The sequence below is a fragment of the Lutjanus erythropterus genome, chromosome 4 (genome assembly GCF_056507025.1).
Source record: "Lutjanus erythropterus isolate fLutEry1 chromosome 4, fLutEry1.hap2, whole genome shotgun sequence".
Taxonomy (NCBI): Eukaryota; Metazoa; Chordata; class Actinopteri; order Lutjaniformes; family Lutjanidae; genus Lutjanus; species Lutjanus erythropterus.
The window spans coordinates 29028269-29042323 of NC_139320.1; positions in this window are offsets into that span (position 1 = coordinate 29028269).

A 14055-nucleotide genomic window follows, 5' to 3' on the forward strand; every position below is an offset into this window, starting at 1 on the left:
GTACACTATTTTTTTTCTTTTCACCATCCTTTGGTGACATGGTTAAAATCATGGACATATGCAGAACTGGCCTTTGGATCATGAGGCTGTGGATGATTCAGTGACTCATATCTCTTCTTGAGGTACAAAGTATTATCATGAGATACACCAGCCTGGGGATGGCTGGTTATCATGCTAACTTCAGTAGCTACCTATGCATAGCTCTCAAAACGGCTATTTCTTCACATTCTGTTGACAATTTTAGCTATTTTTTGAGTGTTTTATACTAAAAATCTTACATATAGCTCCTTTAAAGTGGCTTAAGTGCCGCTGGGCCTCTTGCAGAGTGTAAGTGTGGCGTAGCTCTTAGTTTTTCCAGCAGCGTGTTCCAGAGAGTGAGCAGGCGGTTGGAAAGCAAAACAGTGAATGATGTAAGAGGACCGAGGGCAAAAAAACACAGGACACTGTAAATGTGTCATTACAGCCTCGAAATACTGAGCTATTAACATAAACACTTCACAGAGAAACACACATGCACACACACACACACACACACACACACTCACAAACACACTGTGTCACTTCCCTGGCTGCAGAGTTTTGTTACATAACTTCCGTTACGGCACAAGCACATAAATAAATGCATGTAAACAAAGGTTTGGGGATACACCTTCTCCATCTCTCACACACACACACACACACACACACACACACACACACACACACACACACACACACACACACACACACACACACACACACTCAGAGATACACAACATCAACATGTTTAACCAATTCCCTCTCCCTGTCTCCTCATCATCCTCATCCAGGGTTGATCCTCCCGCCTCTCTGGCCTCCTTCCGTTCCCACAATCTTCCCCTCCTCTCATCTGGCCTCCTTGTGTTTCTCCCTCCTCCTCCTCCTCCTCCTCCTCCTCCTCCTCCTCTCTGTCAAGCCTCAGGGGTCACCCGGAGGGTCAGAGCCGCTGCCTTCCCGAAACAAACACATCGAAATAGACAAAGGCAGAGAAAGAGAGGAAGGGATGGTCACTTCTTTACTTATTGCCGAGCCTGAATCAGGCAGGGACACAGTGTGTCTATGTGTGTCCAAATTTAAAAAATTCTCCAGAAGAAGATTAGATTTGTGGAAAGAGAGGACATTTTGTCCACCCCTTACCTCTACGCAGGACTGTTTGAGGGTCAAAGCAATCGTTCCTTGAAATACACTTGTTTGTCTTCCTGCAGAGAGTTACATGAGAAGACTGATATTGCTCTCATGTTTCAGAGCTGTTAGTCTGGCTCTGTCCAAAGGTGAACAAAACCCGCTTCCTCTGCACGGTCCGGCACGGCTCAACTTGACTTGATCTGCTTCTCGTAGCAGGTACATTCTCGATTTTGTTTTTGACTGTAGATGGTGATCCCTACAGGTGGGATTCTTTGGCTGATCATCATAGCAATAACAGATGAAACCGCCATGACATTATCTTAAACGTGACACAAACACATTTTTGAGATTTGTTCATTGGCAACCAAACAGCACCCTGTTGTCTGCACTTTGTCAGCTGACCGCATCGTGGTTTTGCAGGCTATTTTTTAAAATCTGGGTCAAGTGAATAGAACAACCAAGTCATTATGCAGGATGTCTTTGTCACATAAGTCACAATACTTTCTGACCGGTCAGACCAGTCAGTCAATCTGATCGGCTCACTTGTCCCCTCAACCAGGCTGATAAACAAAAACAGTACACTGGACAATGGAAAACCAAAAAAAAAAAAAAAAAATGAATGAATTGAGTGGATCTTATATCTTGTTTGCTGAAAAAAACAGCCTGGCAATCACTGGACACTCCAGGAAGTTAGTGGTCCTCACCAAAAACATAGTCCAGCACCTCAAAAAATGGCATTTTTACACCTTTTTTGCACAAATTAAACAAAGATGATATGTCTTAATTAGCAAGCTTCAAAGAAGCAACATGTGACAATTGCACCTCCAAAAATAAGTACTGCAGTTCAAATGGTGAGCTAGAGCCACAGACTGTATATTAAATAGGTTGAAATCCTATTTAATATACAGTCTGTGGTTGAAGTGAGTTGTTTTTGAAAACACACTCATCAGTTTGAGTTCAGCCAAAGTCCATTAACATTTTGCTCAATTTAACTTTTATAAACATCTATTCCTTCTAAATGATTATTACTGATTTCTTACAACTCATAAACAGACATTTACTCCTTCGGTGAACATTCAGCATTTATTTTAACTCTAATAAATGTGAAACAAGCAAATAATAACACAAGTTACAGACCAGAATAGAAATCTCAAAGGAGGACATTGCAGCTGTAGTGTTGTTTTCAGGGAAGTGAGTATTTCAACTTAGTTTCCTTCATCTCTGATTACATATCCTGGTCATTTTATGATTTATTATGGTAAATATATTACAGATTTCTCCTTTAAAGGTGCTGCTAGGTGGATTTAGTTAACTTTGAAAGGAGTCAGGCGTGTTTTTCCCCCCTTTAATTTATCTAACTGTAGCTTTACATTTACCAGACAAACATGAGATGATGCCGATCTTCTCATCTAACTCTCACAAAGAGAGCAAAGTTGAGCGTTTTTCCCTGAAAAGTCGAACTTTTCTTTCAAGACTTGGTTCAAGAGTTCAGGTCCGTCGGGGTCAGGGGTTGTATGGAGTGTAGAACGGTTTACAGTACAAACATATAGTATGTTTATGTGTGTGTGTGATTGACAGACAGAATAGACCTGGGAACCTTAATGGCTAAACTGCTACACAAACAAACATCCGACTCATGTCCCGTTGATTCTGGAAAGTTTCCAAGAAGGATAAGGTGCATTTATGTGTGTGTGTGTGTGTGTGTGTGTGTGTGTGTGTGTGTGTGTGTGTGTGTGTGTGTGTGTGTGTGTGTGTGTGTGTGTGTGTGTTTGCAAGAACGACAATTTTTTACGCAACAGTGGGAGAAACTTGGCAGATGAAAGACTTAAAACTCTCACTAGTGTTTATCTCTGCAAAACATCAGGCCTGAGGAGTAGGCGGTATATGTGTGTGTGTGTGTACTCAAGTGTGTGTGCACGTGTGTGTGTGTGTGTGTGACATTGAGAATTAGAAGTGTGCATCTCCATTCTTAAACAACACTCAAGAGAGGTGAGTCTAAAACCCGGTGCCAGTGTTTACTTCAGTACTTAAGTGTGTGTGAGTGAGAGAGAGAGAGAGAGAGAGAGAGTGTGTGTGTGTGTGTGTGTGTGTGTGTGTGTGTTTTGGAACATGCCAGCCGTGGCCAGTTTTAGATTTGTCCTGTGGATTGGTTCAGTCCGCTCCACAACAGGAAGTGAAGATGTTGATGTTGGCGTTTGTGGGAACAGGGATTACGAGGCCTGACACACCGCCACAAGTTGTATCGACGTCATTTAAAATCGCTCCCTTGACTTTCACTAAACTCAGCGCTCCAGCAGGGGAATATTAATCTCAGCTTCAGAAGAGTAAAGATGAAAGTATTCAAGTTCAACTTAAATCAGGCGGCTCACGTCTCTTGTAATATAGATTAGTTAGATCTCTCCGTAGGGTATTTTCCATTGGTATGGTGTGTGTATGGTTACCAGGGGTGGAAGTAACTAATTACAAATACTCAAATTACTGTAATTGAGTAGCTTTTTGGGGGGGCACTTGTACTTTTAGGAGTGTATTTTCAATTCAGCACTTTTACTAGTACTTAAAGGAGCACCTCAAACTAAAAATACAGTCATTATCTACTCACCCTCATGCAGACTGAAGATCGGGTTTATTTTGTTAGTCTGCAAAACACTGCAGGAGTTTCACAGAAAAACAGTGTTGCAGAATCTCCCAAACAATGGAAGTGAATGGTGGCCAGTTTTCAAATGTAAAAAAACAACAGAAAAAAAAATGCCTCCATACTTCTCATAAGTCCTGACATGCCAAGTTGACTTGAAAGATTATTATTAAAAACATTATAAATGCTAAACATATCTATGTAATTTAAATTCTATAATATTACACAACTGTGGAATTGAAGAAGACACAATAACCAATAATTTTGCATATTAGCATATGACATATGAGCAGTAAAATATGCTTGTTTGTGCACTTGAGGGTGTTCTTACCTGAGAACAAACCCTACAGAAGAAAACTTTGGTGAAACTTTGATGAGTATGAGTGGTCTGAGAAGAAACTTCCTCTTAAGAACAGTCGGTGAATGAAGCCTGTAGTTTTGTGTTGCGCAACTGCCAGGAAAATATAATTAAAGAAGCTGATAAGTAATTCCAGGGAATACAGTTCCAATGAATAGGACGATTTGGAACCGGTTCTTAATGCCCATCCCTAGTTCACGTCATGCAGTAGCAACCAGACTAACAAGCAGTCAAGTGAAAAAAAAACAAACCACCAGCCTCCTGGTTATAATCCAGAGTCAAAGATACTTTTAATTTCTGACAGCCATGATATCTCTCACTTGGCTTCAATAAACAGGCGGTAAAATGGCTGCAATCAGTGGCAGTAAGATCTAAATGAACTAAATTATTCAGCTAATCAAACACACACACACACACACACACACACACACACACACACACACACACACACACACACACACACACACACACACACACACACACACACACACACACACACACACACACACACTGCTAACATGCTCATGTTCACCATCTGGACAAAATGAATTATTGAAAAAGTTACCAGGACTCATCCTTTGTGCATCACAGACACCAAAAATTTTATTAGAAATCCAAAATCCTTGAGTGTTTTAACAAAAACTCCTGTGTACTCTAACAATCCTCTAGAACTGTACAACACAATAAAAAACAGTTAATAACAGGACATTTCCCCGTTCTGTAAAGCAACAATCACGAGTAAAAAAGAAATATTTCTTGGAGAATAAGTTTTAAAAATTAATGCATAAAGTGTGAGTAACCAGTATCCTCGACATCCCAATTTAGGGAATCATGTTCTCCAAAATGAATTCAGTTGGGATTACAGATCCTCATTCATGTTCTTGCCTTATTCAGACTTTTTGTTGCCTTGTTATTCCTAAAAGAAAAAAAAAAACCCTCCCCTCATTCTCCAGACTCCAGAGTTGTACTGAGCATGCTCTGTCGACTGCCGCTGTGTAAATAAACATGAACAAAACAGCAGGACACCAGCGCCACAACCTAATAAAAACTCTCAGATTTCACTCACCAGATGTTTAATAAACTGACTTCATGCAGCCAAAGATCAACATCAGAATAAAAACAAGTTATGCAAGATTAACTATTACTGACCCTTCAAAACCAAACGCTGCAGCAGCAACAGCAGAAACAGAGAAAGAATATCTTATGCAGATGTTTAGTTTCTGAAAATATACTTTCATGACAGGTTCAGGGTGCAGAAAACGACTCAGCACTTGAAATGACGACATTAACTTTTAATTCATGGATGATTACATAAAGGAAAAGTTAGAGGAAGAGCGTTTTTCAGCAGACAGACAGACAGACAGGCTGTCTGGCTGGAGCCTGACTGAGAATATAATGTTCTTTTTGCTTTTGACAGGAAAACGCAGCATTGTTTAGTTTGTTAGTGAAGTGATCCATCAAGGAGCATAAATGGGCTCCAACCAACATGGAGCGGAAGAGGAGGAAAACAGGAGGAGATATGGAAAGAATTTGTTTTGATGAGAGCGAGGACACTGACCATCAAACCACGAGTGGAACACACGGACCTGAACTACAGTAACCTCAGCACAGACGGAGAGAAAGGAAAGGAACGGAGGAGGGAAAAGGAAAAGAAAAGGACAGGGAAGGAAAGTAAATAGGAAAGGAGGAGTCTTCCCAGGATGAGAGCAGTGACGGCTGAAATTCTTTCAATGGGGGACAGGAAGCAGGGTGTACAGGGCCTGAAGTGTGTGTGTGTGTGTGTGTGTGTGTGTGTGCAAGGCCGCATGGGAACTGCAGACTTGACAATCCCAGACTCTTAACATGACAGGACACACACTTATCTACACAAAGGAACAGAAAGTGACCACATGTGCGTCAGCATTCCCAAGAATTTGGCCGCTGGATGTTGATTCATCAGGATATCTCACATTACCTAACTGTAACGCTGAAGCTGGTATTCTCAGTTTCCTTTGAGACAAAGCTATCAGGCACATTTATATTGATCATGACGTCCTTAACAAGGTCTTCGCCACAGAAGAGCAGCTACGTGATCGTTCACTGATCCTCGGACAGCAGGGAGGTGATGAGGCCTCTTCTTTTACTGTGCAGATTGTAAAGGTTTAGGTTAAGAATATCAGAGACAGAGCAGGGAGGGACACACCTTCACCATCTTGGGAAAATAGTACTGTCCTCTGTAGTGGCATGGCAGTGCAACATGGCTGCATCCATTCAATTATTCATTATTCATTTCTGTTTTCTTTTTTTTTTTTTTAATAATAATCTGTAATTACTTTAATCAGCACTTTATCCTTCAGTTTATCACAAACGTTCAAATTCAAAATCACCAAAATTCAGATTTACATGAAAAATTTTGAATGAAATTTGAATTTATGTTGAATTTGCACTAAATTACAGTACTTGATGTACTTAGTTACATTCCAACAATGTATGTTTTATTAGCAAACACACAACCACCTCACAAGGCCTTTGTACTGCAATTTTTCTATATTATTGAAGAAGTTCTGCATGAAAAAGCCTCAGTTTAAACAAAGGATTCCTCCATTTTGGACTTCACAGCATGTCTGTGCCCTCAAACATACACATTACTGTTGGTCAGAGGCACAAACTCACATGCTCACCACAGCTGGACCTTTATTTTAGTGTGAAATTACATGTTGGTCTGATTGGAAACGACTGATCTGAGACGTGTATTTACCGTAAATGTAATGAGGACAGGAACACGCATTAACACCCACACATGCAGTCACACATCCAGACACAAACACTGAATTGTGCGACAGTTTGGCACCACAGCACGGACTTATAGGAGTCACTTATACACTCACACACACACACACACTCAGGCACCACAAGCATGTGGCGACCACAAAGGCCCCTGTCACATGTTGAGCAGATACATACCAACACAGTGATGTCAGTTTGTTCATCTCAACCTCAGACTGCTGATCTATTCATCAGAAACTCTGCAGCTGAAGGCCGCAGTGAGCTCAGTCCACTCCGTTTTCTGTCCAAGTCTCTCATGGTCAGTAAACTCAGATTTCTGTGTCTGAACAGTAAAAACTCATTTGTCTTCCTCCGGATCCTCTGATGACATGATGGGAGGTTCTTTGAAACTGCATGAACACCAAACACATGTGGGTGTTTCTGAAATATTCTTATATCATTTGTTTTATATCGTTTGTACAGTTACAGAAGACAATAAAGAGGGGAAGGTTTGTAAGTGAAATTAATTTTAAAGCAGGCGTCCAAATTTCATTGACTGAGATGATGTAGATTTACTCTCTTTGCACAAATTATTTCAGGTGATCAGATGTGGCAAGGCACGTTTATTTCTACAGCATCATTCAGACACAAGGCAAAGTGCTTTACAGCAGCATAGAAATACATTAAAATAAAATAATAAAAGAACATTAAAATTGCAAATGAGATAATGAACGCAAAAATGAAAAGAAAGCCAATAAATTGTTAAAACATAACTTAAATTGCATTTAAAAGACAGCAAAAGCAAACAAGCTGCAGATCACCTTAATAAGAAGTGATGTTTTAAGTCCTGAGCAGGATTTGACATGGTCCGATGGCCACAAAGAGTTACTCTGTGGCCACCAAGTTTTATCTCCAACAAACTGTTAAAGTTCCACAAACCTCCCGATTCCTGTGTGTCTTTTAGTTCAACGATCTACTGAAGTCTGTGTTTATTATGACTATTCAAACTGCTGATCCTTACTGAAAAACTACAAACACAAAAAGGGGACAATGATAAAATGAAATAGCAACCAAAAGTTATTAGTGAATTTACCAGTACTGGGATTACATAATCAGGATCCAAACAAAAAGGTAACTGTATTCCATTACAGTTACAGAAAAAAGATGTGATCAGATTACAGTTACAATTAGTAAAATTGGGATTATTTAGCTAAATTACCGTTTTAAAATACATTTTAAAATAGAGAATGATTAACTTCCATGCACAGTGTCCACACATTATAACACTTGACTCTGGTCTGACTGAAACCAGCTGATCTTACAGCTGACAATTCATTATCACGTCCTCTAATGGAAAAAAAATGCATCACTGGGTGGAAATTTCACTGTTATTATTATTTTTTTAAATCAGAAAAGAGGAACAAACTCACAGTACAGTGACAGCTCTGCCTTCAGCTGTGGAAATATTGTTATCATCCAACACCAGACATCTGATTTAACATGTACAATTAACATGTAATGTTACAGGTAGGACCAACCCAGTTAACTAGCTAACCTGTTAATAAAAACTGAAAAATGTGAATAGCATACAGATTGCAAAAGTCATTTAAGTGTGCATAATTACCACTATTAATCTAAATGTGTAGTGGAACTTAACAAAGGAAGGAATATCTGCACAAACAATTAATAAACTTAACAAACATAAAACAAATTAGGCTAAATAATTTGAACGAATGAAGATAATTTAACTCAAAGACATGATGTGACACAGGAGCCTGGCCTCGAGTAGAAATATCTAAAGGTGGCATTAAAAAGCAATAAACTGTTGTATTTCCAAATCTTGAAAGATTTTTCCAGATACACATATTTTTGTCATTGAACATGAACTCATCGCTGAGCCTAAAATGTGGCCATAACCGTTTAGAGCATCATTGCTTGCTGCATTCACTTGCACTTGGACTGCAGAGTTTCCGTCCAGCCACAACTTTTCATTTATATATTTTGAACTAGAACTGTCCAACACTGGGCAGCTGGGGTGGCAAGGCATCTTTCAGGGGTCGCAACTGCCACCGTGTGCCTCCCCTCCAGATCCGCCCCCGCCAAAAATTCTTTTCATCTGAAACGATGCCTTCAGGAAACACCACATCACAAATCATAGAACTGTGGACATTTTTTGTGGATGTTCTTTTTTACATAACTTTACATTTGGACCACCCAATATGCACATTTCAGGCCCTGGTGGTATGTCCACAAAAGTATTAGCATCTGTCCCTGCACAGGAAATGACTTATTAAAACTGAGTGATAATAGTGACTTTCACTGATGCAGCAGCAAACCAGCTCTGTTAAGAGAAAAAAACTATATTAACCAGAAACGACTGATTCTGTCATATGTATTTCACTCATCTCTACCAGCAAGCCACTAAAATGAGCACATGAAGGGTTTGCAGAAATTATGTTAGAAAGTAAGTTACATAATGAAGTTCTGCAGGCTGTGATGAACAAATGCAACTCAAAGAAGCCTTTGGATCTCAGGATGAATATTCGCTGATCTTTTCATGGTCAGACTTCTTTAATCTTATCTTTCTCTGAAGATAAGAGCTCAGTAACAGCTGACCCTGACATCATAATGCTTCTATCACACAGACTCATGACAGTTACTGCAGACAAAACGATATGAAAACAAACTGATGTTTGCAGAACTGAGAGTCCAACAAGATCAAAATATGTAACAGCGGAAAGCACAAACTGAAATTAGATGAATGCTACGCTTTGTTGGAGATGAATTTGCTGTGTCCCTGCAGGGACGTTTGCTGAAGCTTTTTGTCCGTTTTTGTCCTGCAGGTTTCAGGTCAGAGTCACATCACATTCAACAAACAGCCTCTGTGAAGCTTGGCTTTTTAAAGAAATGAACTGGCCGACTGATGGTTACATTTCAGAGCTTATAGGAGCAAAATAAAGGTTTAATTGACAGTTTTTTCAGCCTAAACTTATAGTAGAGTCACCTATATGCTCAGTATGAGTCTGTCAGACAGAAGTTTGATCATGAAGGTCTCATTAGTCTGGTGTTCACTTCAGACTGGACATAATGTGAGTCAGAGTGTTACTCAGGTCGGTTGACACAAATCAACAGCAGACATCTGAGGTCATCCCCAGTGATATTCTGCACATGTCATACTGATACCACAACAATAAAGTTAATTTTGAATCTTTGTGGCGTGGTCTGTGGTGTTTTATCTGCTCCGGCACACACAGTTCCTTCTCATCAAGCAAACAGGACGATAATATTGTGTAGACATTGTACAGTAGAGTCAACATCAGATGTGTTTTAGCAGGTCTGTGGGTGGATTTTGTCACAGGTGAACGGTGCAGTTTCACAGTTGGAGAGTCAGTCTGGCAGTTAATTTGCGGCTCGACTGTCCCCCAACGTAACGAGACAGAGACGGAGGGAGAATCGGAGGCAGGAGTTCACATCCGAACATTTTTGGCCTTTAACAGACACTCTTATCTGGAGCAGCTTACAACAAGCAGCTCACAGAGACAGACAGACTCCCTGACTGGACAAGCGTGGGCGCCGAGGACAGAAAACTATGACAGGAAAACAATACTTTTATTATCTGTTTGACACAGATGATGGAATAATCTGAGCGCTTATTAAATTTGGTTTAATTGTTTTTGAGCAACAAAGGTCTTTAATAGTAATTGCCCGTCCTCTGGGTGGATTAAATCTCCATTATTTCTTTAACCCCGGTGTCCTCCTCTCTGTTAGTGCAGCATCTGGGAAACTTTTTTTTTTTGCAGCATTATAACATCTATGATTCCCAGGATAAAGAGACAGACAGACACAAACAAGCAGAGAGAGACGCAACTCGTCTTCTGAATGGAGACTTTAGGTTCAGCGTTCACGCACTGCGCCTCCACAACTGCAGAAACAGCGCTGCAGCCGACGGGCCGTCAACCTCCAAATCCCAACCGAAGTCATCCTGTAAGAGGATCACGTCTTCTAAATATACACTCGCCACAGGTAGCTTCTGTGAGCAGGACGCTAAGCAGATTACTGATAACAGATACAGTGAACACACAAGTCTCCGCTGTTTCAGGAGTGAAATAATGCAAGAGAATAGAAAACATGGGCCCAGAAAGATTTCTAAAGCATTGCACCATGTTGGCAGCGCAGAAACTATGGAAGCCCTGAGGGGCCAATGAGAAAAAAAAATTCTAGTGATCCATTTTCTAAGTTTGAGCTGAATTTTTCTCTCCTGTGTTTTTGGCTTATGAACAGGTGAAAAAAAAGGTTTTGGTGGGAATTTTCAGTTGTGAAAACTGGTGGGAAAAAAAAGTTTGTCAGATGAAAATATTTCTTTTTTTGTGAGGATCAAAAAAGTGTTTATTGTTGTAATATTCATGTCAGCCACAAGAGGTTTAAATGCACCGCTATGACCCCACGTTCTAAATAGAACTTTTTTTTTGTTTTTCATTTCTCCATGAGGTACATGTAATGGGATTATGTAATCTGGATAGAAAAGAGGTAACAGATACCTTTAGTATCTACACCACACTGGTCACCTCTATCCTTCAGAATTGATTTTTAAGTTTTTCTTCTTGTTTGTAAAGTTTTAAATTACTTCACCCCTCTGTACATCAGGGATCTTCTTTAATTTTATATTCCGGTCAGATCACTGACGTCCTCTGATGCTTTTCTTTTCAGTCTTTCTCATGTATCTCATAAACGTACCGGTGAGAGCGTCTTCTGTTTTTATGCCCCTAAAGTGTAGAACTCACTGTTTTGGACATTAGAACATCAAGCTCTTTCTGTATTTATTTTTTATATTTATATTTATTTGTATTTTTATAATTATGTGTTTTTATTTGTTTCCCTTCTGCTGTTTTAAATCCACTATATGAAGCACTTTAGGCTGCATGTGTGTATGAGAGGTGCTGTATAAACAAAGCTGGGCTGAGTTCAGTTGAGTTAACAAGTTACATAACATGACTGTCATGTTGTTCTTTTGGAGATATATTCTAATCAGCGTCAGTTTTCACCAGGCAAAACGTTTTTTCCCCACCTGTTTCACAGATGAAAAAAAAAACCTTGAGGAACTTCTTGTTCTTGTTCTTATGTCATAAACACAGGAGAGGAAATAATTTAGATCAGACTGAGAAATAATTTTTTGTAAGGAATAAATTCTCGTGTGTGAAATTAATTGTCACACCGTTGTATAATTATCATAAAGAACTGAGACCTGGTTTTCTTTAGACTTCAACTCAACTCGAAAACAATAAATTTAAGTGTATTAATATGTATGTATTTGTGACCATGTATATCTGAGTGTGTGATCATGTACATGTGCTGCTTGTCTGTGAGTTTTAAAAGACGATTTGGGTTAAAAGAGCTCCAAATATAGCAAACAAATCCCTGACAACATGAAGACAAATCTCTCTACAGTGACACTGTGAAAGTTGCCAGTCAACACAAAGTTATCAGTCATGTGACAAACTTCCACAGAAGCAATGGTTGCACAGCGCAGGAATCCACCTGACTAGATTAAACACGTCTGCAGGATTTTAAGAGCGACTGAGTTAAACATGTCGACAATGTGCATCACTGAGAGGGTGTGTGTGCGCGTGTGTGTGTCTCGAGGAACCACTGTGGGAAAGATGATGATTCATGTATCAGGTACAGCACTGTATGTGGAAAGAGGCACCAACTCACCTGTGACTTGGCGTGACTTGACAGTTCCTATCACTCATCAGCTGTTCTGACTTGCAGTTCTGGTGGAACAAAACTAATCTTAATCTTAATCACAAAGGTTTATCTCTGTTAGGACAGTTTCCATAATGTTGTAATACACTAAAAATAACAGTCTGAGCCCGTCGGTAGCAAATTAAGGACTCTGAGTGGTGGGCGATTGCCCCTAAGGATTACATTACTGTCTCATGGTTTCACGGTTGACAGCTGCTCTTGCTCAACACTGGATTGATTTCAAACATTGCTGTCCCCATTAGTCACTAAGACTTGAATACATGGGAAAACTGAAGGTTAAAAAAAACTAGTCTAAGATAAAACACACTTTAAGAGGCTTGGTTAAAAAAAAATACAAAACGTGGTCTCCTTTCTTTGTTTATTAAGAGAAGCTAGAGATACCAGTTTGGGCTGAGAGTTTACACTGTTACACTATTTTCTGTCCTCCCCCGATTCAGAAGTCAAAGAAAGTTCTCACCCCACAATTGTAATCAATCATTAATCATAAACTGGACAAGCAACTGATTAAAAGAAAAAACAGATTCAAGTTTAATTTTAGTGAAATAAAAGTTAGCATGGCAGCATCAACAAAAAATTTGTTTATTTCCCCTGAGAAGATCAAATTCATTCAGCTTTGTTTCATTCGGTTTCTTCCCTGGACCCCCTGCAGACGCTCTGTGCCCAAAAACAAGACCCTGAGATAACTTGAACTCCCTCAGTTGGGATACGGACTCATTCAGTACTCAGAGAAGACGATCCACCGGTTTCCTGCTGAGAACCACGGCCTCAGACTCGGAGGTGCTGATCCTCATCCCAGCCGCTTCACACTCGGACGTGAACCGATCCAGTGAGGTCACAGACTGATGATGCCATCAGAACCACATCATCTGCAAAAAGCAGCTTCACAATCCTCAGCCCCCTGAACTGCAGCCCCCTCCCTTCCATGACTACACCTCGAGATACTGTCTGTGAATATCACAGACAGGGTTCTCCATCAGGGCTGCGCCTTATGAACAGTCCTGACTGGGAAAGAGTCCGACTTACTACTGAGAACCCATTTGAGACCACAGCACTATCATATACACACGTCTGAGTTTTGAGTTGGTTGTATGTAACAACACACAACAATAAGCTAATAATAACCCCCCTCCTTTTATTTATTTTGCAGAATGCATGAATAATAACGGACGATGTGGACGACAAAGTAGGTGCAACATGCAGCGAGACAAACTGGCACATCAGTGCGTGTGTGTCTGTCTGTGTGTGTGCATGTGTGATAGGAAACCTTTGAGGTGCTGGATGAATAGTTTGTCTTCCTGGTGCCAGTGCTGCAGGATGGGAGTGGAGCAGGAAGTGAGTCAGTAGTGGATCGCAGTTAACCAGGAAACAGGCTGCGTGCCGCTGGGGTGCCGATCCACATCCACAGAGACCGAGC